Below are 24,355 nucleotides of genomic sequence, written 5' to 3' on the forward strand. Positions count from 1 at the left end.
CTGGAGCTGGGACTGGCTTCATGTGCATGTGTTGACAGTGCCAGGATGTTGTAGGCACTATCGTACTACAAATAATAAGGAATGCAAATAATATGTTTAGATGATTTTGCAGATGTAATTGTACCAACCAACTTCCATATAGTGAGTGGGTGCATGTGAAGCCTGTTCCTGTAGGCTAGGGTCTTCTAAGCCTACGGCAATAGAGGCAATGTCAATTTAATCTTTATATAAAGTGGATGAATTAGATTTGGATTCTCTCTGTTGTAGTGGAATAATACAGGGGAGAGAGTAGTGTGTCTGGACTGCATATGGTTAGGAGGTGAGGCTGTAATGTTTGTGTGAACTAGAGGAGAGCCTTCAGTTGATAAAAGGTGGTTCTTAATGATTAAGGGAAGGTTTGGGAATAAAGAGATTTGTGGTGAATAGGCAGAGGAGGATGCGTGTTACAGGGTTGGGGTTAAACTTGTTTGTGGAACAAGCTTCCTGTCTTTCAAACTTTCCATTTTCAAAACATTGTTATAAAGTTGTAAATTGACAACTCTTTTTAAGATATAAATATTTATTTAAACTGCTTTGGAACTTTCTCAAATATTTTAAAATATTGATGTGGGTACTTAATGTAAAGGAGTTTTTTCTTTCATGAGTTCTTTGAACTTGGCTCTGGTAATAGAGAATGTAAACTGACTGGTTGATCGGAAGGGTCGTAGGTAGTTGGCTGGGGTATATATTCTGGCACTAATAAGATTACGTTGTCAAGTTAATAGGAGGCGATGTTTGCACTTAGGCACTGACAGGTTGAGACCTGTTAAGGACTAAAAGAGGAAAGTGTGTTGGAGGATTGCAGTTGTAATGTGGTTGGAGTCCCTAAGTGCAATCAAAGTCCCATTCTGCTATGCATGATACACACATAGTAAATATAGCCCTCTATTTTCTGTCTAGTGTGTCATCTGACACAGACACCTGGAAATGAATGGAAAGAAAGGAGGTGGAATTGTGAGCTGTACCATTCTGTTATTCTCTGGATCTTAGATTGTTTGAAGTTTACCACCCTTATCTGTCCTTCCAGTTATCTTTTTTCCCCTTGAATTTTCTAGTTGCTTGGCCTGCCTTTACTTCTCATTCAGCTTCCCCAAACCTTTGCAGCTTGTGGGCTCTTCCTTAAAGGAAATTGAGGCTTAGCTGATTGTGGGCTCTTCTGCCACCAGCTGCCATACATCCTTTCATACATGTCTGATAGAGAATTAAGATTGTCATAGGGCTTATGGCATTCATAGATTTCTTTATTTTCCTTTTTTAGACCTATGACTATTTATTTAAATCCTGAGAAATTAATTGTCATAGTCATGGGGGGATGCTGCATTGCAGATGTGTATTCTTCTGCCTAAGAAGCTTAGCTGATTTTACTTCTACTATCTAGAAAGTAATACTGACCCAGGGACTGACTGTTTTTCCTAGTGGAGCTGCTGAATTCAAGAGCGGAGGTAGAGAATAAAGACAGACATCACCAGTCCTTGCTAGTGGGAGGAATGTACATACCAAAATGTCCATGGCCAGTACAGAAACTGGAGTGCTGTTGGATAGCGATTGTTCAAGGAAGTCAAGAGGAGAGAACACAGCTTCAGGAGTACGGTGGGATAACAGAGGATCCTCCACCCCCCGACCCCCAAGGTTTTAATTAAACTTTCTAAATCTACTTAGCCTTAAAACATTAGGTGGTGCAATGCTGTGTGTTGCAAAGCCTCAATCCCTTTGTCAGTCTAGCCCTTAGTGCTTATGAAAGAGCCAAGACTGAAATCCATTCATCTGTAGATACAAAATGGTATGTATCTGTAGATAAATGCTTCCTCATACGCAGCCATGCCAGTATGCCTCAATCCTGTATTGAAGAGTGCAAGAGGGTGGTATCCATGCCCATTCACTTATATTGAGTGTTGTGCATGGTAGGCTATACTACCTCTGTATTTGGCACTGGTGCAACTGCTTCTGGAACACTGTGTCCAAGTTTCGTGTCAATCCAAGAGGGAGGTTGAAAACTTGGGGAGAGTCAGAGAAGAGCCACAAGAATGACTGAAGGATTGCAAAACATCCTATAATGAGACACACAAGGAGCTCAATCTATTTAGTTAATCAAGACCAAGCTATTTTTGAGAATATGGTATTCTGGGAAATGTTCTAACTCCTGTCTCTGAAGATAGTTTCAGATTAAACTAAATTTTTGCCACATTTTCTCTAGACAGAAGAGAATTTATATGAAACTTCAGATGGGAAGCAGCATATTTTTTTTAGCAAGTTAGGGGTCAAAAGGAAAGATCAAATGCAGAATTAAAATGAAAAGCTGTTTACTTAGGGTTGTAGGTATGAAATAATTTTCTTTGGGTTCATAGTGGTTCTGGGTATTGTGATGTATTTAACTACTTTTTAAAAATGTGTCCACACTTGCCCATACTTTTACCTTTCAATGGCCTGAATAAAGTAGCAAGATTAAAAAAAAATTAATTCCACAGTTGTCTGTGACATTAGTCTACTTGTCCTGTTGGCTTTGGTACACAGAATCGTTCTCTGTTACATGTTCTTGCTCGTGAAGAAAAGTGGTGTTTGTGTCCTAGCAGATTAATGCTGGCAGAGGATCACAGCAGTAAGAATTAAATGTTTTTTAAATGGTTTGTTTTTTCCCTTAGGTCAGAACTGGGAGCAATTGAGCAAGAGCCAGTGAGGATTGATACGAGATTTGGATTGGGTCTGAGAGAATCAGATCAAAGTGATGACCCAAGAGGGTGGTGGAAAGTAGTTAAGGATTATATTGAGTTCTCCGGATCTTGTTTGCAAAGGGGTCCCAAACTCTAATTCCACATTTAAACTAGTGTCAAATCCAGTGGATTGTATACTTCCTTCTGTCGTTTTTATTAAGGTAGGGAGTTTTTTTTTTAAGCTTCCAGTCTAATACCCTGTTAATGAAAAACTTCTTAATTGTTGTTACATGGAATTAAGTCTCTGCTCTGGAGTGTACAAAAGAGCAAAACCTTTAGGAAGATAATTAAAGTATACTTACAGTATAATATATATAAATCCCCTTGTGTCTCAATGTGAGAGATTTTTAAACTATATTTTAGCAATCTAGCTTTTAATTGTTTATGTAGTTTATTTATATGGACAACGAAACTAGACTGATCAGTTTCATTTTCTGATTTTCACGCACTCACAAAATGGTAATAGCGTGTTAGTTCATGGCCCTCCGAGGGAACCCTTAACTTTAAACAAAATTAGTTTAAAAAAAAATCACTGGAACTATTTTACTTTTGGGATTTGTTAAATTGGAACCTAAATGTTGGGCTTAACCCATGTGGACAGTGACTGCTCAATTATGTGATTCAGCCTGAACTCATGTAAACTTTTGTATAGAATCTGTCTATTTTGAAGTTAAACTTCCTTGCCACACTCTATGGTTGTACACATGCATTGCAAGCCAACCTTTTGTAGTAGATTTAATGTTCTTGATTGCAAACCTTTTGTTTGTTACACATTCATTTGACTTCAATTATGTTACTTTCCTGAATACATATTAATTATGTAAATCACTGAAAAGATTTGTACTGTATTTTAAATTATGTAACATCTTAACTTCATGAACTAAGCTATGAAACCCATGTATAAGGAGAATATGCTGACAAATCCTTTGAGATTTTTTTATAAATGTATCAAATTTATGTACAAGCAAAATGTAGATTGAGAATTTTCTGTGTCAAACATTAATACTTGGTCTCAGTTTTTTATGAAAGATGACATTTTTAATTTGGTCTGACATTCTAGATTGGACAAGATGCATAGTAGTGCTGACAAGGAAAGATTAGTGGCATAAATAATGTCTTTGGCTTGATCACAAACTACTGAAGTGTTCTACTTTTGTGTAGAAGATTTGAGAGGAAGGTGGGAATATGCTAGTGGGAAAAGCATTGTTGCCTTTAATTCTAGTGGTGGTGTTGCCCAGCAATGTGGATTTTTCATACCCTGGAGCGATATAGCTGGTTTGATCTTACTTTTTAGTGTAGACCACTCCTTAGTAAATCAAACTTAATTTACAGTAAATAAATCTTGAACTCTAAGTGACTTGTAAAATATAACTGCTGGTTAGTTGTGTTATACATTCTGTTGTGACTAATTGAGCTTTGTCACAAGACTGAAATAAATCAATTGGTGGAAAAAGTTCCCTTTCCAAGAGTTATGTGGAAATTTCTTTGTAGTTCCCCTTTGGTTTGATCCTGTAGTAAAGTCGTAATGCTGAATTTGTTGAAGTGCATTTCTGTGGTCTAATGTCATAAATGGCATTAACACTACTACAAGAGTAATCTTTTTTTAAATAAAAGAAAACTAGCAAGTATGGCAAAAATGAATAAAAATGTGAAATATAAATGGGTTCATGCTTCAATGTTAGTTATGCATTACTGTCTACCTGATATGTCTTGATATAATTTCTAAAATAGTTTTTTAAAAATGTAGTAAGAATAATCTGTTGTAGTTTGAGATTTATATTTTAAAATGGGGGTTGTGTAAATGTAAGCAGGGGAATGGTTCTGCTATTGTGGGGAACTTTCGCTAGCCCACTTCACCAGGGTAGTGCAGAAGCCAGGAAAGGATCTGAGTCCTCGCTCCCACTTCCTTTTCCCAGAGGACTTCCCTTCCACTCTCCTGTCTGGCAGGGTCCTTGTAACCCTGACAAGGCTGGGCCCAGGATTCCTGGAGGGCTCAACCCCCCCCCCCCCCCCCCAACCCTGCTGTGGTCACCTAGGACAGGGGCTAGGGTGTCCCCACTGCAGGGTACTCTCTCTGCACTGGGCACTTCCCTGACTCCCTGATCATTACATACAATTTAAAACAAATACAAGTTGTTTAATCAACAATTAATTTAAAAAAAATAAGGAAAACACATCACCCCGCTCTGTGGCAGGGAACATTACAAACAGTGTCTCTGGAATATCAGGGCAGTTCAGTCTGTTCCTTGTAGGTCTCCAGCCCTGGGTGTACTACAGGGATGCTGTGGGTTGGACACTTGCAGTGATGGTGGCCACACACCTCTGGGCTTTGGGTGGTGGGACCATTCTTCCCAGTGTCAGCCCCCATCAGGTTAAGATTCCCTTCCCAGTCTGGCCTGCAAGGACTCTTGGCTGGGGGTGTCTTTCTGTGCTGGGCCCTTTGCCCAGGGTCCCCCTTTGGCTGGCCCCAGTTGCTCAGCACACCTGGCTCTGTGGCTGCAGCTCCGCTCCCAACTCTGACCTGCTTCCTGGGCTGCTTTTCTGGCACCTCTGGCTGGCCCAGCTCTGCTTTGGCCCCTAATTTCTCCTTAGCTCTGCCTCAGGCAATTCCGGCTCACACGGAGGACAGGACCCATACTGACTCCCTGATTAGCCTGCCTGCCCTGTCAATCAGGCTGACCTAGAGCGTTGGCCTCTCCCCATTGCCCCTGGGGACTGTCAGTCTCAGGGTCCTGATTTCCCATTGACCCTTTCTCTTTTAGTACTGGGAGCTAGCCAACCAAAACACCCCCACTGAATGTTAGTAAGGGGGCAACAGTCCCCTTACATTCACACTTGCTAAAATTCTGCCAGAGCCACAATATTCACACCAATACATCCTGGCCCCATAGTAATAACATATCCGCATCATGTCATATCAAAAATTCATTAACAATTATCAAAAGAATATTTAACATTCCACATCCACTTCATACTATACATGACCATATTCATTAAAACACTACATAGATACTAGAACCAATAATCATCTCTAACAGGAAGTACACCCTTATGAGTCCTCTGGGACCTTCTTAAGATGGGTGGTTTGTTACCCACATTTTCTATTTCTCTGTCGTCAGGTAATACTGGGTCAGTTTGAGGGATCTGGTTATTCTTGTTAGGGTTTGCCCCACTCTGTTCCCTTCTGTATTCGGTTTATGGGACTAGAACCATCCCCCAATTGGTTTCAGTCTCCTCAGGGTATACTGATCTACATCTTCTATGGTCCATGACTGGACTAAGAGTGCAATGTTTAAACTGGTCCCTATGTACTACTCTCTCAGGACCTCCTCGTTCAGGCCAGATGGTGTAAACTGGTAGCTCAGGATTGTAGTGAGCAACTATAATGTGGGGATTTGACTCCCACTTGTCCTGTATTTTATTACGCCCTCGGTGTCTGTGGTTACGAACCAGTACACGGTCACCAGGCCTGATGAGGGCCTCACTGGACTTGTGATCATAAGTCCTTTTCCTAGTTTGGGCTGTGTCTTCAGTCGTAGTGAGAGCAACTTCACAGACTGTCTTCAGCCTGTCATGGTGACCTTTGACCCAGTCATCCAAATTGGTCACCTCATCCTCCTCAGGGCCCTCTCTCCAGAATATTCAATGGCACCCTGGGATCCCTCCTAAACATGAGATGAAAAAGGAACGTAACCTGTAAACGAACAGACATGGCTGTTGTAGGCCAACACCAGCTCGGGGAGATGTTCCTGGCAGGCTCGCTTCTTTTCAGGTGGGAGTGTTCTTAGCATGTAATGCATTGTCCGGTTAAATCTCTTGTACTGAGTGTTTCCTTGCAGGTGATAGGAGGGTGTTAGGTGTTTGGCTATGCCATACAGTTTACACAATTTAGATATCACCTCTGATTCAAAATCCTCCCCTGATCTGAGTGTAACCGTGCTGGACAACCCTAGCACACAAACCAGTGTTTTATGAGGGCTACAGCCGTTGTCCTCGCTGTCTGGTTTCTAGTTGGAACTGCAACAATGAATCATGAACACGTCTGTGATAATGAGTATGTTCTCATACCCCTCTGAAGATCTTTCTAGCCGTGTGTAATCCATCTCTAGGACCTCCATTGGGGCAGTCACATTAGTATAGGCAAAGCGGCCCAGTTGGGAGGAAACACATCCTTGGCTAGGGCGCACAGTTTGCACTGACTGATCCATGATTGCACGTCGCTACCGATTGTGGGCCAGTAATAATTTCTCCTCATCACCTCGAGTGCTCCTGTCTCCAAAATGCCCCCCATGATAATGCCTGGCTTCATAAACTTGATGGCGTAGTGACACAGGCACCACTAACTGCCACACTTCTTCACCATCTTGGGGATGATAGATTACACCATGGAGTGTTGTTCTGGGTAACATAAGTCATTCCCACCGTCTGGCTAGCTTCTTAGACTGGGGGTATCTGGCCCCAAATCTCCAGTCTGGCCTTGTTCGGCTCATGACTGCCACTAAGACAGGTCCAATGTCACCTTCTCATTGCAGAGTTTGAATCTCCTCCTACGAGTACCCTGAGATTATTGCGCTCTCCCCTTTTACCAGGTTTTGTACTGCGTCCTTTACCGTCACTTCATCCTCGGGCTTTGGATTCTCTAGCCACAAACACGTCTGCACAACATCTGCAGGAATGACTCAGAAGTCTTTCTCCAGATCCTCGCCTTCTTCCGATTCCTCCTCCAGAGGCAATCTAGACAGAGTGTCAGTATTGATGTTCTACATTCCAGGTTTATACTGTACTTCAAGAGTGAACTCAGTGAGTTAGGCCACCCAGCGGTGTTAAATTGCACCTAAGTTAGCTGTTGCCAGGTATTGGAGCGGATTGTGGTCTGAGATTACTGTGAATTTAGAGTACACTAAATAATCCTTAAATTTTTCAGTGATAGCCCACTTCAAGTTTAAAAGCACTGTAGTTTGTCATTTCTTTCTGACCTTCTCGGCTCATATGTGTGACCACACGCTCGGCTCCCTCTTGCTTGGGGCTGAGCACTGCACCTAGGCCATGCAGTAGAGACCATTTTAAGCCTCATTTAAATTATCCAACAAAGTATAGCACATTTAAATAATGTACCTCAGTCCGATTGGCTGACTTTGGCTTCTTGTTCACAGCAGCGCCATATTTGAAAAAATTGCTTAATAATTTAAAATTTCTGGAAAGCTGTTTAACGTGTGTGGACTTCCAAATTTCAGGTGGATGTGTAATAAAATGCAAACCTATGCTTATTTGAAAACTTACTTTTCTGTGGAAGAAATACTTGAAGAAATGAATACTACTTTAATCCATTTTTATGGTTGACACCTTAGTCACAAGTCAGGAAATTCATTTTGTATATGCAACATCTGTAAAATGTTATTTCTTTGAAAACAACAGGTTGAATGGGTAATGTCTAAAACTTAATTGTCCTTTAGTTGTTAATCTAAAAAAACCCTGATATGCTACAGTAGCTGTCAAAATTGCATAATTTAAAGTCACTTCTCTGTCTTAGTTTTGGACAGTTTCAGCCACCTTAATAGTATGTAAAAGTACTAATCATATGGTGATTGCGGTGTCCAAATGTCTTGACATACCACCAGTTAAAACTTGTATTTCAAATACCCATTCTCCTTAAAGGATCCTATCATACCCAGGTTCTTTTCCTGTAAGTTCCTCTCAAAAATCTTTATTCTCTCAGTGGATTTTTCTGTTGGTCTCGACATTAACTTTATTCATTCAATAAAAGACAGATCTTCTCTTAGCACTCTTTATTTTTACTATAACACTTCTGAGGTTCTCTTTTATCAGCTGTCGCTTTTGTAAATGTCAAATGACTTCCTTTTGTTTCCCACTAACTTTACAGAACCAGTGAGTGAAAATGAACTAACAAATCTAGGTTTTCTTTCTAGAAGTCTCCCTTTGATTTTTTTTTTTTTCCCCTCTGTCTTAAGTTTATTGCTTCTGCTGCTTGCTTTGCAGAAAGCCTCTTACCATTTTGGATATAAACTAAGAATGAGTAAATGTACTGAATTTTTACCATCAGAAAATCAAATTGAAATGAGTATTTAATAATTTTTCTCCACAGACTTTTCAGTTGAGTTGTCTTCCATAATGGGGAGTAGTTTGATGTACACTTTTCTTTGTCCTCAGACATAGCAAATTCTGGATATTATGTGAAACAATAACTTTGCAAAATTGTTATGGAAACTTGCCAATACATGGAGAATTTTTTCCCCCCATGATTGATGGCAATTAAAAACCAATCTCAGTATTTTTTCTCTTACCAAAAAAACGAACATGTGTGTTCTACAGGCATGTGGGTAAGTTAAATTTTTCAATTGTTGTGTTAATACCAAGAGACCAAGAACTTGACAAACTAATTCTTTGTGCATATGTTTAAAGAATTGCCTTCAGGAAAGTAGTCTCACAAAAGCCTTTTAATTGATCATTTCTAACAACATTCCATTCCATGATCTCTCTGGGCTGCTCTCATTCTGTCCCTTTAAAATATCCATTTTACCTCTTGGATAGCAACCCCTGAAGTTCTGCTCTTTAAAAGATGGTCATCCCAGGCCTCCTGCCACATTCTCCCTTTCCATTTTTAGGGGTCCCCTACGTATCCACAAGATGTCTGAAGACAATACTTGCCATCTACCTGATTCAGCCTTATGGTGGGGAAAGTAAAATGCCTCTTGAACAGGAAGTTGCCTCAGTCACAAGTCAAGCATGTTTACAATTTCTGAATTCATACCTCTAACACTAAAGGTCAAAGGTCTGGGTTTAGTTTCAAATTTTTATTTTTTGGAAAGCTGGCTGAATCCCCTATTGTTGCTTTCAAAATCACTAAACATTTATCATTACAAATGTGTCTCTAGCAGTTTACTTCCGTTTAAATGAATTTAGCCGTTACTTTTTACATCAGGATTTGCGGGTGGGGTGGTTGTTCATTAATATAATTTTAAAAAGGCATGTTACATTGTATAATTATCCGGTAGGAATTCAATTACTTAAATGTTACATTTCACTATCAAAATATATATAGTTTCTAAATAGCCACTGTTAATTTCATTGCTGCATAGGCATCCAGCTGCCAAGAGGGAGTACAAATTAACCAATTAACCTTATTCTCAGATTTTTCACTGTCATTAATGGTACTTGTGAAACTAAGGAAGTAAAAAGGATAAGTGCTGTTGGTTTATATGCCATTTCTTAAACAGAAATTGATCAATTAAAACATATCTCACCAACTTTGTTTCTTAAAGCTGACACTGAATAAAGATTTCAAGCTAGCTGATGCAGAGGGTTTCGAGTTTCTAGATGGGTCTTACACAGTATATTAAACTTACAAGGGTTTTTTCCCCACTTGGTAGTACACCCTTTAAGATTCATTTCAAGCCGTAGGGATTATGCCTTGTGTGTGTGTGTATCTCTAATCTGACTTAGCCAGAGGAACTGTTGCTTTGTGGATTTTACCCATATCCTACTGTTAAAGAGCATAAAACCTAAACACATTTGATTAGTGAGATTTCATGCATATTTATTTATGAAGGATTCAAAGGAACTTAATTTTTTAAGTTAGTTTTGTGGGGTTGTGAGGGAATCTTCTCTCCCCTGCCCCCTCACTGGATTTAAATAGCCAAGTAGGTGGAAACTTTCTTGTTTACAAATTTCCAAGATGAGAATGTGTGTGCTGAGTTTTAACCACATTTATTTTGACCCTGCGAAGCTACTGACTCCCATATCAGATAGGTAAGAGAAGGTAGAATTTCCAAAGGGGCCTATCGATTGGTGTAAACATATTTTTGTGTTGGTATTATCACTCATGTGAATGCAGTTATAATGGTATAGGTGTCTTATACCAGTATGGCTAATTCCTCTTCCTGTACAGCAGGGGTTCCCAAATTTGGTTTGCAGCCTGTTCAGGGTAAGCGCCGTAGCTCCCATTGGCTGGGAACAGCGAACCACGGCCACTGGGAGCTGTGAGCGGCCCTACCTGTGGATGCTCAGGTAAACAAAGTGTCTCTCAGCTCACCAGGGGCTTACCCTGAACAAGCCACGAACCAAGTTTGGGAACCCCGGCTGTACAGGAATTCAGTATATAGGTATAACCACTCTTACGCTGAGATGATTATCTATGCTAATTGAGTTGTGCTCTTAACTAAACTAATATAGTTAAAGTAGTACAATTTGTGTATGTAAACAAGACCAAGTTCTGTTGACTTTCAGTGAGATTTACAATCCCAAATGCCGAAGTCAGTTCTGAAAGTGGGCCTTTGGCTCCTAAGTAACTTTAGCACTTCTGAAAATTTTCAAAGTGTAACTTCTCCTTAACTATAATGGCACTACAGTTCTACTAACATTAGGAGTCATATGATTAGGAGCACAAGTTCAGTTATAAGTAGGCTAGTGGCTTTTTCAGAATTTTAAATGCTGAGTGAGAGCATAAAAAGTGCCCTCAGAGATGAGTATTTAGTGGTAACTGCTTTCAAGAGGACAAGAAAGTTCAATATAGAGGTAAAATTCCAATTCTATATTGGTATGTACCATTCAATATTTCACTATTCTGTGCCCTTTAGCCTTTAACTCAAGTTCAGTACATTTCATGTCTGAGAGAAATGTAGTCTTAAGAGAATGCAATATGGAATCAGTAACTTAGGTCTGTGTACTAGCTTCTGCTTAAAGTTATAACATATGTGAAAAATACCAGATTGCATTATACCACAAAGGTAAACTTCTTTCTTTTACTTATTTATTTCTGAACTTCCCTATATAATTTTCCAATCTAGAGTGTGTACTTAAATGCTGTCTTATTGCACATCCCTTTTTTCTGCAGGAGGCTCTCATTTCTTTTAATTAGAACTTAATGGATCTGTAATTTTATTTTTTTTAATTCACTTTTAAAGAAGTAACAGTATTTTGTCTCCTCTTCTATGCTGAAAGTTGCCTGATATTTTCATAATGTTATGTGTTGCTATGTGTGTTTTAGAACAAGTCAAGTCAAATTATATGGGGAACACAGCTGTAAATGGTATGAAAAGTTGTCTTGTTTTTTTGTCATCAAGTGCAAATGACGGGTGGCAATTTCCTGTTACTAGTGGCAGTCAACAAGGTGGATAAAAAATTTTTGAAAAAATTAAAAATGATTTAAATTGGACTTCATTTTGTTACTTAAATTCTAACAACATTTCTTTTAAAAATAAACCTGTTTTGTATTGGATTTAGGTTTAATTTGATATGTCAAGGCTTAAAATTATAATCTCTTAAAACATTTAAACAAATTTACTGTTGTGTTTAATTCAATTCAATATTGTTACAGCTATTGTCCTTTCCTTACTGGATGTCGTACATAACAGTGATGTGTTTTCTTATGATGTTACACTATGTACCACTCATATCTACTTGATCTTTTGAGCAACTTGACATAGGAGTTTTCAGTGGCTCATATGTCTGGAGAAGGCTTTTTAGGATAACTTTTTTTCCCCTCTTAGTTTGAGCTATAAAAAGTGTCCATACCAAACTTAGTGCCCTGCCAATTATTTAAAACTATAAAACAAAATACAAAATTTCAGTCAACTCACCCCTTGAAGAAACAGAAGCTGTGAATGCAAATAACTCCAACACACAAGGGAATACTCTAGTCTCCCTTAACTCTTCTCAAATGTCAGGCAAAACACATGGGCCCTGCCATGTATCCTGAAAGTTGTGCTCCAAATCATATGACTCCTAACATTACAGTAGCACAGCATTACCACTGTATGCCAGATCATTTACTTGTTTTAATCAGACTGAGTCCTACATTCTTCATGTCTCTGACTCAAATACAAATGCAGTTCTGCCACCCTTTTTACATTTAGTAGAACCTAACTTTGCAATCAGTTCTGCTGAAATCGCTGATGCTGCTCAGCGTGAGTAAAGGAAGCAGAATCAAGCCTTAAAGAGCATTTTCTTGGTATCTGGTTAGAGCTGGGGGACCAGTAAGTGTTCCTGCATCGCCTGACTGGAGTAATGATGCAGCTGGCTGCATCGGTAAGGGAAAAGGAGGATGCTTTGTTTAACTCCCATGTATGATGTTGACTACTCCACTTTTTCCCCATTGACACTGACTATCTTGGGTGAGGTACTAAAATATTACAGCTCTTTATACGGTTCCCTTCTGTGTTTAATACAGTGGAAAGGATGTCTGTTTAATCCAGACAGCTCCTTGATTGGATAAGTAGAACTGGTTGGGAATTCTGTCTAGATGTTTTTTTATGGAAAATTCAGTTTGTTTACTGTTGCGAAGTTATGATGTCAGATCCCAGGGTCATAACTGAAATTGCTTGACCACATCAATTAGTGCATTTGTTACCAAGCAAATATGGTGTTAAGAACATTCATTTTAACTGGTAAGAATCTTAACTTTTAAGATATGTCTGCACAGTTATGGGAGGTTTGACTGCATTCCAAGCTAGCTAGATTAAAGCTAGTATGGGAATAAACAACAGTGAAGGTACCAAAGCATGGATTTCGGGGTGAAGAAAGAATGTGATTATATATGCAGGATCTTTATATAGCCCAGACTGAGGCCTATGCTGTGGTGGCTTCACTGCTATTGATACATGAACTAAATAGATTAAAGCTAGCTTTAATCTGTGTCTACACATGCTGCAGTTGCACCTCCAATTGCAGTGTAGACATTCCCTTAGAATCCTGGTATTTTCCAGATTTTCAGCAAATATCTATAATTCATCTCTTTTACTGAAGTGTGTGTACACAATTAAAATTAAAATGTTCGTTTATATCAGAGGTATTCTAAACATTGTCTGTTTTAGCCTTCTTTCATCTGAAAGTTTCTCTCAGAGGGAGGTCCCTTATAGGTTTTGGAGGGAATGTGCGCTGCAATGAGGGGAAAGAGGTCTGCATCATAGCTGCCACTCTTAACTTTCAGTAGTTTTTACCTGTAATACCCAATTTGTTGTATTCAGTTGTGCTGACTAGTTACTGCCTTTGCCAAGTTTTGCACTTTTGATGGCTTGGGGAATAAGCTGCCATTTTATTCAGCTGTGCTGAGCTTTATTATTAAAGTTTGTAGATAGGCTGCACAGAGGCAAAAAACAAAACCAAACCAAAAACACAAAATACAGAGCTGAAATTGTCAAAGACCTGAGTGAATATTAATTTGAGCACTGCTGTGCAATTTGTGAACTTCTTGTTTTCTAAAACATATTTTTCATTTTCCAAGAAAGGGCCAGTTTCCCTGTATCAGTTTGGCTTTCTTTCTGCTGTATACCCTTATATGGAGGACACAGGTATTGAGCAATCCTGGGAACCTTTGCTATGGAGTTTATAGGAATGGATGTTGGCATAAGCAGGACTCTCATTCTCCTGAGGCTGGTGTAGTCCACATCACTCTGTAGAGAGACCTATTAGCTGACTCAGATAATCAGTAAATCTTTGCTGCTGCCTGACCTTTCATCTGTAGGTTTTGAATAAGAATGGCAACAGTTTAGAAAAGAAAGATGCCTTTGGTCCTGTGCTTTACAGAAATCAGCAATCGAAGACTTTCTAGTGGAAACTGAATGCATAACCTAGTTATCTCTAGGGAGACAAGGTGGGGTGAGGCAATACCTTTTATTGAATCAACTTCTGTTGTGAAAGAGACAAGCTTCTGAGCTTACACAGAGCTCTTCCTCAGGTCTAGATATCTAGTTATGCCTGATCTTCTCCATGTAGGTACAAAACAAGTAAGGGCTGCGCTAATCAGTAACTAAACGTCCTTATGTGTGTGGGTTGTGGTCTCTTCTCCTGCCCCTCACCTCTCATTAGAATATTCAGGAAAAATTGGTGTAGCCTGAGTCCCTCATTCTTTTATTCTGATTTTGATAGTTTGTGTCAGAGGCTTATATCTTACCCTGCGGAGAATAGTGCTTCCTGGAATATCTACCCTTTAACTTCCACCTTCTGCCTCCATTTTGGGGATCTACTGTTTCTGTGTGTATAGGTGGCTGAGTGAACTCTGCAAAGCCTGTACAACATGTGCCTCAGGAAAAATGGCTGTGTAACTCTCTCAGCATGTAGAGGGAGGTGTCAAATATAAAGGGAAGGTAAACACCTTTAAATCCCTCCTGGCCAGAGGAAAAACCCTTTCACCTGAAAGGGTTAAGAAGCTAGGATAACCTCGCTGGCACCTGACCAAAATGACCAATGAGGAGACAAGGTACTTTCAAAGCTGGACGGGGGAGAAACAAAGGTGCTCTGTCTGTGTGATGCTTTTGCCGGGAACAGAAAAGGAATGGAGTCTTAGAACTTAGTAAGTAATCTAGCTAGATGTGTGTTAGAATCTGTTTTGTTTAAATGGCTGATAAAAAGCTGTGCTGAATGGAATGTATATTCCTGTTTGTGTCTTTTTGTAACTTAAGGTTTTGCCTAGAGGGATTCTCTGTGTTTTGAATCTGATTACCCTGTAAGGTATTTAGCATCCTGATTTTACAGAGGTGATTCTTTTACTTCTATTAAAATTCTTCTTTTAAGAACCTGATTGCTTTTTCACTGTTCTTAAGATCCAAGGGTTTGGGTCTGTGTTCACCTATGCAAATTGGTGAGGATTTTTTTCAAGCCTTCCCCAGGAAAGGGGGTGTAGGGTTTGGGAGGAAAGACGTTTCCAAGCGGGCTCTTTCCCAATTGTATATTTGTTAGATGCTTAGTGGTGGCAGCAGTAAAGTCCAAGGGCAAAAGGTAAAATAGTTTGTACCTTGAGGAAGTTTTAACCTAAGCTGGTGAAAATAAGCTTAGGGGTTTTTTCATGCAGGTCCCCACATCTGTACCCTAGAGTTCAGAGTGGGGAAGGAACCTTGACAAGCGGAAACACAGTTAACTCTATAAACTTGTGCATGGTTCTGGAGGGACATCCCACACTTCATTATTGGATGCCCAGTCCATCCAATAATGATGATGTTATAGTGCTATGGCCTGGTCTGGTAGATGTGACACCACTTCGTCCCACTGTTCCTAGGGTCCCTCTGAGGTGGTCTTTCCTGATGATAGGTTGCTCACCCCAGAATGGTTTTACCACTCTTTCATATCGGGGTGGGGGGAAGGGCGCACATAGGTGCCTCCTTTATGCTTCTCAGAATCAAACTTGCTAGCCACATATTCATCAGCCTCCAATGGTCTCCTGGCAGCTTATCCATTAATCTTGTTTTAAGGTCATGTAAACACAAATTGTAAAACTTTGCCAACCAAACCATTTCATAGAGCCTGTCTAAGGTAATTATCCTGACTTTTGGCCCTTTTGAGGAGGTAATCCCCCAGATGAGTCACCACTTTTGTATAAATCATCTCCTCATTCTGTATCTCCTGAAACCTTTTTCTATAAGAAGTGGAGTAAGGCCATGTGTAGCCCTTTTTTAAAAATAATTTCAGCCTTGAGTAATTTGTACACAAGAGTATTTTTAAAAAAACCCTTTGCAGAGAAGCTTTGTCAACTATTGTTTATTTTAAACATCTTGAAACACTGAGGAAATTCCAGAAGAGTAGGAGGGAAAAAGTTAATTTTCCCAGTATTTAAAAAGAGTAAATGTAATGACCTGGGTAACTATAGGTCTTAGCTGACATCAGTTCTACATAAAGTAATGGGAAGGCTAATATGTGAATCAGTGGAAAAATTAAAGAATGGAAGCATAATTAATGCCATTCAGCATGGTTTAATGGATCATTAATAGACATCAAACTTGATGTAGCTTTTTGATCAGATCACAAGGTTGGTTGTTAAATGTAACTGACATAATATACGTATTCCTGTATGGCATTAAAAAAAGTGCTCTACAAAAATCAGTGAAGTCCATATTGAATGGATTAGAAACAGGTTATCTGATACAGCACAAGTAATAATTGTGAATGGTGAATTGTCATCTGATGGAAGTATTTCTAATGGGATCCTGTGGCAATCTGTCTTGGCCCAATGCTGTTCAATATCTTTATCAATGATCTGGAAAAAATATAAAATCAGTGTTGGAAAAGTTTGCAGATGATACAGATTGTTAGAGAAGTAAATAATGATGGGGGCAAGTTACTTGTACAGGCAATCTAGATCACTTGGTAAGGTGGGCTGATTTGAGCAACATGTATGATCTTGTATTTGGCTCTAATAAAAAACCCATGAGGGAACGAAGAATGTAGGTCACAGGGAGTATCCTAGAATGCACTGGCACTGGAAAGGATTGAGGAGTCACAGTAGATAGCCAATTGAAAATGAGCTCCAGTGCGATGCAGTAGCTAAGAGGGTTAATACAATCCTTGGCTGTATAAGCAAGGGAATATTAACTAGGGTTAGGGTGGTGGTATTACCTTTCTATATAAGATTGTTACTATATCTGGTTCTGGTGTCCATACATCAAAAAGAATGTAGAAAAATTTGAATGGGTTCAGAACAAATACAGAAGAATGAGGTCTGGAGAACATGCCATACAGTGAGACTTAAGAAGCTCAATCTGTTCAGTTCATCCAAGAGAATGTTAAGAGATAACTTGATCATGGTGTCTGCATACCTCTGTGGGGAAGAGATTTCTGAAAGTAGATGGTTCTTTAGTCTAACAGAGAAATAGGCATAATGAGTAATTGATGGTAGGGTCTTCTGTAACAGGCAAAGGTATGATAAGATCCATGGTTGGAAGTTCAAGTTAGACTTTCAGAGTGGAAATAAGGTAAACTTTTAATGGAAATAAAAGTTTAACCTTTTAATGGTGAGGGTAATCAATCAGTGGAACAATTTAACAAAGGCTGTGATAGGTTCTTTCACCAGGAATTTTTAAATCAAAATTGGATGCTTTTCAAGAGAGATGCTGTAGTTGTAACAGGATTTATTTTGGGGAAGTTCTGTGCCCTTGTACTATATAGGAGATCAGAGTAAATGATCACAGTGATCCCTTCTCACAGTGGAATCTATGAAGCTGAGAGTTGATAAACTCAGAACAAAAAATAAAGGTACACATTTGAAACAAATATACCTAGAGGTGTGGTAGATTCTTCATCGCTTGCAGTATTTAAATCAAGACAGGATCTCTCAAAAATGTGCAATAGTTGGAAAAGAAATCAGGAGCTTGATGCAGAAGTTACAGGTAAGATTCAATAGGCTGTGCAAAGCAAGAGGTCAGGCTAAATGAGCCTAGTGACAGGGTGGATTTGATTCAAATTGATTTAAGTCACTAGTCAGGAAGACTCGATTTAATCATGAGTTTTCTACATAAAAGTGCATTCTTGTTGGTTGTTATAACCTTAATACATATTCTTCACAACTCAGATGTAGGTTTCATTTTCAGAAGGTACACTATACATTTTCAAACAGCGATTTATTTTGAAAACTTTTCAGTTTTAAAGCTATATCAGAAAAATGATTGTTTGGTTATTTCATTGACCAAAGGTAATTGAAGCAGCTATTTATGAAGTCCTAGGGAGGTGAAAGATCTCCAGATCAACAGGTTAATCATTAATATTTGGAGGATTTTCTTTCCATGCTGTATTTGGAGAACATCACCAGACAGACATTTAAATGGTATTGTTTTAGTTAACTAAAACAATACCATTATGTATTCTGGATTTTTTTCCTTCAGTAGTAAACACATAATTTAACAAGCACATGTCCCTCGCTTCTCACATTTATCGCCAGGCTTCTTCTCCTTGTCCAGATCTATTCTGCCCCCAACAATCTTCTAGTCATTGAACTTTTTGAAACTTTGCACTTTTAGAGAAGTAAAGGATAGACTCTGTGTACACAAATTTGCAGAGGGACAATAAAGTTGGTCTGTTATTTCTCACCTCTATATTTATAAACAATTTTGCTGTTAACAAGCATGTTACCTCTGGAACACAAGTCCACGGTTTGAGAACTACAAACTAAGCATCTCTGATTGTATCTTCTAGACTGAGTCCCACTGGGTAGATGGAAAGATTAACCTAAATAATCTATACAGAAGCCCCTGAAACCCCATAAGATTGGGTCCCTAATCCATGAACTATTGAAACTCATTTACAAAACTTTTCTTAAACATTACATGAATATATTGTCTCATACTATAGAATTAGAATTTATAATCCCTATTCCATGATGAGAGATCTTTGAGCTATAATGTGTCTTAATAAAAACTATCTTTAGATTGGTTTTGTCCTCAAAAAGATTAAAAAACCTGATTTTAAATAAAGATTTTAAAAAAAAAAATCACTGATTTTTATCCACCCTGCATAGCAATCCCTTCTGATCTTAAAATCAGATTCACTGTGTGATAAAATAAGGTATCTGGCCTCTTATTTTCCCTTTCTGTAAAATGGGGATACTTAACCACTTTGAAATATGATGAAAGGCGTTATAGGCAAATTATTCATGTATGCTGCATATATGCATAATTTTTTATCCCCAAAATGACTGGACTGAAAAATTTCTTGACTGGTTTCTGTAAGGGATGAGAATTAAGTGAAGTATTCTATTGTAGGAGTTACTCCTTTGGTCAGTCTTATAATTGGAATAAATGGCCTCATACTGTTGAAGTGACATTCATATCCTGAACTGAATAATCACATTATCTTCGCTTACATTGTCTCCTGATACAGCAAGATCTGAGCCTCTGCAAAATGGAATTTTGCTTCATGTCTTTGAGTGAAAAGAAAAGTGATGGTATATTAAGGGAAGAAAAACATAGCAATAGATTCTAGGAGAAGGTGAGCCTGGTTCGCTTTGGTCTCCTGGTTGCCAGGACTAAATTAGGAGTCAGTTTCCATCCTTGAGTATCCATACGTTTTGTTTAAATGTGACAAGTAGTCCTCTTCTCACCCTTATCAATCCTGGTGTTGCATGGAGAGACGATGGGAACAGAGAGGCGCAGACCCATTTTTCCACATGAAGAAAGGGAGTACAGAGCTAACCTGAGCTGCTTGGCTCTTTCTGCTTCATCCTCTCCCCTCCCACCTTCTGCAGATAGTACTGGGTGCTCAGTTTTCTCTCACCTCCTCCCCACCCAAAAACTGTTGTCAGTCCTTGAGGGGTAGTGGAGAGCTCTGCTTGTTTCCTGTAATAGCTGTGATTGGCTATACTTCTTCAAGAAGAAACTTCCACAGGAGCTAAGAGCCATCATATGCCTCACTGCCTTCGGCTCCAAGCTGCAGGCATGTTTCTATGACTTGGCTTCTCTAACAAAAACATAACAGCATGTGTTTATATGAATAGCTCCCCGTGTGGGGTGGGGACCCCAAACCACCACTGCACAGTGTAAGTAATTCTTCCCTGGGAGGAGGAGGATTGAGGACTAACATCTGTCATAGATGGCTTATGTTGCTTAATGTAGTACTGGAAGAAGGTCAGATACCACAGTGAAGTGGGCAAAATAAGAACTTATATAGAATAGGCAAAAAAGTGGAGAAAGCAGCCTTAAGAGGGTTTTTTCACTTTGGCGAGTCTGAAATTGTGTAGAGCTATTCGTGTAAACCCCACACTGCCTGCCTCTGGGCCAAAATTGCCATAATAAATTCATGAATTGGCAACACTGGAAATAAAAATTCATAATTAAAAGTAGTTCAAACACTAGCTGTTTCTCCATGGGTCTAAGGTAAATACACATTGTCCTCTATCATGAAAGCGGTGTTGATCTTTCCCAAAAAGAAGTGTGCGTGTCAATAAAAAATTTGTGCATAACTTGTGTTCTGAGTGAGATGAGTAGAAACCCAAGAAATTCAAAGGTATTATAAAAGTATCTGCTGAATCTGAAAGGTAGAATGTTGAATTAGTCGTTACAAAAGAGCTTCTTTTGGTTAACAGTTGAAGGAAATTTCCTGCCTGTTCTTGTGAATGGAGCTGAGGTGCCACATGCAGCTGCTATTGCAATGGATACAGGAAAAAGGCAATAGATGAAGAGGCAGACTTCAGTCTTTTTTCCAGCTCAATGTTAGGAAAGCCCTTCTTAGGGCAGATGGTCAAAGTCAATTGATAAACTGGGGCACAGAATAATGATGATGCAATAAATAAGTAATGCTCAGCAGCTTATAAGGTATGCAAGGGAAACACACTAGTACAGTCATAAAATCAAGGTTAGAAGGGACCTCAGGAGGTCATCTAGTCCAGCCCCCTGCTCAAAGCAGGACCAACTAAATCATCCCAGCCAGGGCTTTGTCAAGCCCGATCTTAAAAACCTCTAAGGAAGGAGAGTCCATCAGCTCCCTAGGTAACCCATTCCAGGGCTTCACCACCCTCCTACTGAAAAGGTTTTTCCTAATATCCAACCTAAATCTCCCCCACTGCAACTTGAGACCATTACTCCTTGTTCTGTCATCTGCTAACAGTCTAGAGCCATCCTCTTTGGAACCCCCTTTCAGGTAGTTGAAAGCAGCTATCAAATCCCCCCTCATTCTTCTCTTCCGTAGACTAACCATCCCCAGTTCCCTCAGCCTCTCCTCATAACTCATGTGTTCCAGCCCCCTCATAGTTTTTGTTGCACTAGAGGAGGGTGGAATACAACAGCATTGGGGGTGGGTGGCAGCAAAAAAGGGTTCAAACTAAAATGGGGAGAGGCACAAGCACATGGAAGGGAGCATGGGGCTAATCCCCACAGCTCTCCTACTTTTCTCTTTTTCATCCTTACCTGAGGGCTCCCTTACTGATAGCTTGAGGACGTCTTTATTACTCAGTCCTTCAACCACACTTCCTCTCCTTTGGCTCCTCTCAGCCTGACTGGAGTGAGCCCTTTTATAGTATCGGAAGGGCCTTAATTAGAGTCAGGTGTTCACATTAACTTAATGGCCTCACCTGACTCTTTGCAGGTTAATTGGAGTCAGGTGTTCTCATTAGCCTGGAGCAGCCCCTGCCCTGGTCAGTCAGGGAACAGAAAACTGCTAAGCCAGTGCCTAGTATAATTGCTACTCTGCTGTATCTAACTGGGCTAGAGGGAGATAGCTGCTCCCCTGGCTGGGCCAGACCACCACGGCTACCTGGTTCCTGGCTAGCTGCAGGACCCCCCTTTCCTTCCCCCGGTTACTGCTGCTCCAGCTACAGCCCCTTGGAGGGGCCTGTTGGCCCACTCCCCAGAGGAAGGGAGGGAGGGACCCCAGCCCTGGCAGTTGCTGCTGCGGACACCACCACCACCACCTGTGAGGGGTCATTTCTCCCTGTCTGGCCACCAGACTGCTGCCTGGAGCTGCTGCTGTGGTTGCTGATGAGGAGCTGCTGGAACCCAGAGGAGGAGAAGAGAACCATCTGCTGCTGTGGGAGCGCATAGGGACTCTGCAGACCACTGTGGAGGGGGCCTTAAGACTGAGTAACTTTTGAACGGTGCTCTTGTTGTGGGGGTTTTGACTGTGTTTGTGGGGACACAGGGGGTGTGGTGTGGAGTCTGCCCCCAGTCCATCTGTGTGTCCCCCTTTACCCCCAACACCACCACCATCACTGCCCTCTCCACCACCCCCAGTTGTCACTTACCATCTGCTTTCAGCTCCTGCCTCTGGGACTCAGCTGCTCACCTGGCTTGACACGCCCTTTCACCACCATTTGGGCCAGAAGCAGCAGTCAGCTGCTTTTGTGCAAGCGCACGTGGATGCATATGCCCTGCCCTTGGACTGACCCCCCCCCCCCCCCCCCACAGCTTTGCCCCTTGCTAACTGCCCCATTTGCCCCTTGCAGCCTTCTGCCCCTCCCCTTTGCCCCAGCCCCCCCTTACTAGCTTCAGTTTGTTTGCCTGCCCTGCCCTTTCTCTCTGCAGCTTTTGTTTGTTTTCCCCACCCCAGCCTCTGAAGCCAGCCCCTGGGTTCCCTGTCCTACCTCCAGCCTAGTTTCCCCCCCCCGCCCCGGTGGTCCCCCTGCCCTGGTTAGCCCCTTGCTCAGTGCGCCCATGCTCCCTCCCATGCGCTTGTGCCTCTCCCCATTTTAGTTTGAACCCCTTTTTTGCTGTTGTATTCCCCCCCTCCCCTAGTGCAGCTAGAGGAGCCGGACTCCCACCCTGTGTCGGTGACTGACCCTTAGCCCTTGATTGCCCCCACCCCTTTTGGAACCCTCCTCCCCTGCCTGCAGCCTAGTGGGGAGGAGTGGTCAACCTGCTTCCCCTTCCCCTTCTCCCTCTGGTGTTTTTTCCCCTCCCTTCCTGCTTCTTATGGCAGGAAACACGGTGAGTGGGGCCCCTTCGGCAGACCCCACTACCTCTCCCCCGCCTGCTGCCCCATCACCCACCCCCATGAGCCTCTACCTCCACTGCTGCAGCCGAACCACTTGCTACTGCCACCGCTGGGGCACCGGCGGACACTGGGGTGACCTCTGCTGCTGCCACGTCCCTTGCCCCCTCCGACTCTGGGGAAGCCCCCTCAGCCAGTGGGACGAGTCAGGGTAAAAAGAAGGGTGAGGGCCCCGCTAAAAAGACCAAGCCCTCCATGGCAGGGGCTGCCCCCACTGCCACAGCCCCGCCACCGGCCATGGTGTCCCTCCCCGCTGTTCCCTCCACCGGCTCTGCAGGTGCCCCTCCCCCAGCCCCCAGGACATACTCCCTGGTGGTGGTAGCCCCCCCTGCCTGTCACTACATCATTTCTCCCGCCCACCGCCTCTGCTACCATCTATAGCGGCCGGGGCCCCTTCCCCACCTTGATCAGGAAGCACGGTGTTCTCCTACTGCCTGCCTTGCCCCATGTGGAGACCTGTGTGCGGGCGTTGGTGAGGGTGGTGGTGCCCAAGGCCGTTGTGGCAACCTCCAAAATGTACGGAAAGGTCGTGTTCTTAGTATCAGAGGCCGCCGCCCAGGAAGGCTGCGTGGGGGGTGTGTGTTTGTCCCCCTGCTGCTGCCCAGGAGGCACCGGAGAAGCCCCTGGCGGTGGGGATGGGGGGGTGTTCGTCCCCTTGGAACCACTGGAAGACCTGGGCTTCCGACTGGTCCTGACCTCTGTCCCTCCCTTCCTTCCCAATGCCGCGCTATTACCCGTCCTCTCTACCCTGGGGAAACCCATTTCTGTTGTGAGCCCTCTCCCACTAGGCTGCAAAGACCCCAACGCCTGCCATGTTCTCTCGTTCTGCTGGCAAGTGCAGCTTCAACTGCCGCCGGCAGCGCATGATAGAGAGGTGCTCGAGGGGTCATTCTTGGTCCCCTACCGGGTGCATTATTCTATGAGGGAGGCCCGGTGCTACCTCTGCCGGGCAATGGGGCACGTCCAGAGGGACTGCCTCCTGGCCCAGCAAAGAGGGGCATCTGGGACCCCGAAGCCCCGGCAGCGTGCCAGCCCCGTCATTGCGCTTCCAGTGCCCGGAGCTGCCCCTCCTCCTTCCTGGCCCACCACCGCTCCCGCTCGGGCCCATGGGGCACCTCCCCCAGCATGCCCAGATGAGCGGGAGAGCCCCACCTCCTCTGCTTGCAATCTGGCGGGGCCTGTGGAGGAGGGTGCGGTGGGGATATTGCTGGGCATAGGAGAGGGCCTGTCCCAGGGAGAATCTTCCCTCCCTTGTGCTGCCCCACTGTTACCTCCCCGAGTCCCTGAACCATCGCCCCTGCCCCCCGACCCAACCCCTGCTAGCCAGCCCCAAGATGATGCCAAGGAGGGCTGGGCACTAGTACAGGGGAAGCGGGGCAAGTGGAAGGCTCGAGCTCCTCTCTTCCCGT

At 42.1% G+C, this 24,355-nt stretch overlaps 1 protein-coding gene across 14 annotated transcripts in view; it reads left to right on the forward strand.

Moving 5' to 3' along the window:
- The window catches only part of CLCN3 (chloride voltage-gated channel 3), a 130,067-nt gene that overhangs the window by 8,214 nt on the left and 97,498 nt on the right, over window positions 1-24,355 (forward strand). For 4 of the 14 annotated variants that reach the window (XM_043545976.1, XM_043545980.1, XM_043545973.1 and 1 more), the window contains exons 2-3: window positions 1,456-1,668; window positions 2,679-2,908. The exons of 4 other annotated variants lie outside the window; for them this stretch is intronic. The gene's annotated coding sequence lies outside the window, so the exon portion shown is untranslated. Of the gene's footprint in view, window positions 1-1,455; window positions 1,669-1,767; window positions 2,909-21,910; window positions 22,040-24,355 lie in introns of those variants that run through there. 6 more of the 14 variants (XM_043545984.1, XM_043545977.1, XM_043545983.1 and 3 more) reach the window with 4 other exon arrangements.

This window comes from Chelonia mydas, chromosome 4 (assembly GCF_015237465.2).
Source record: "Chelonia mydas isolate rCheMyd1 chromosome 4, rCheMyd1.pri.v2, whole genome shotgun sequence".
In the NCBI taxonomy this organism is placed as follows: domain Eukaryota; kingdom Metazoa; phylum Chordata; order Testudines; family Cheloniidae; genus Chelonia; species Chelonia mydas.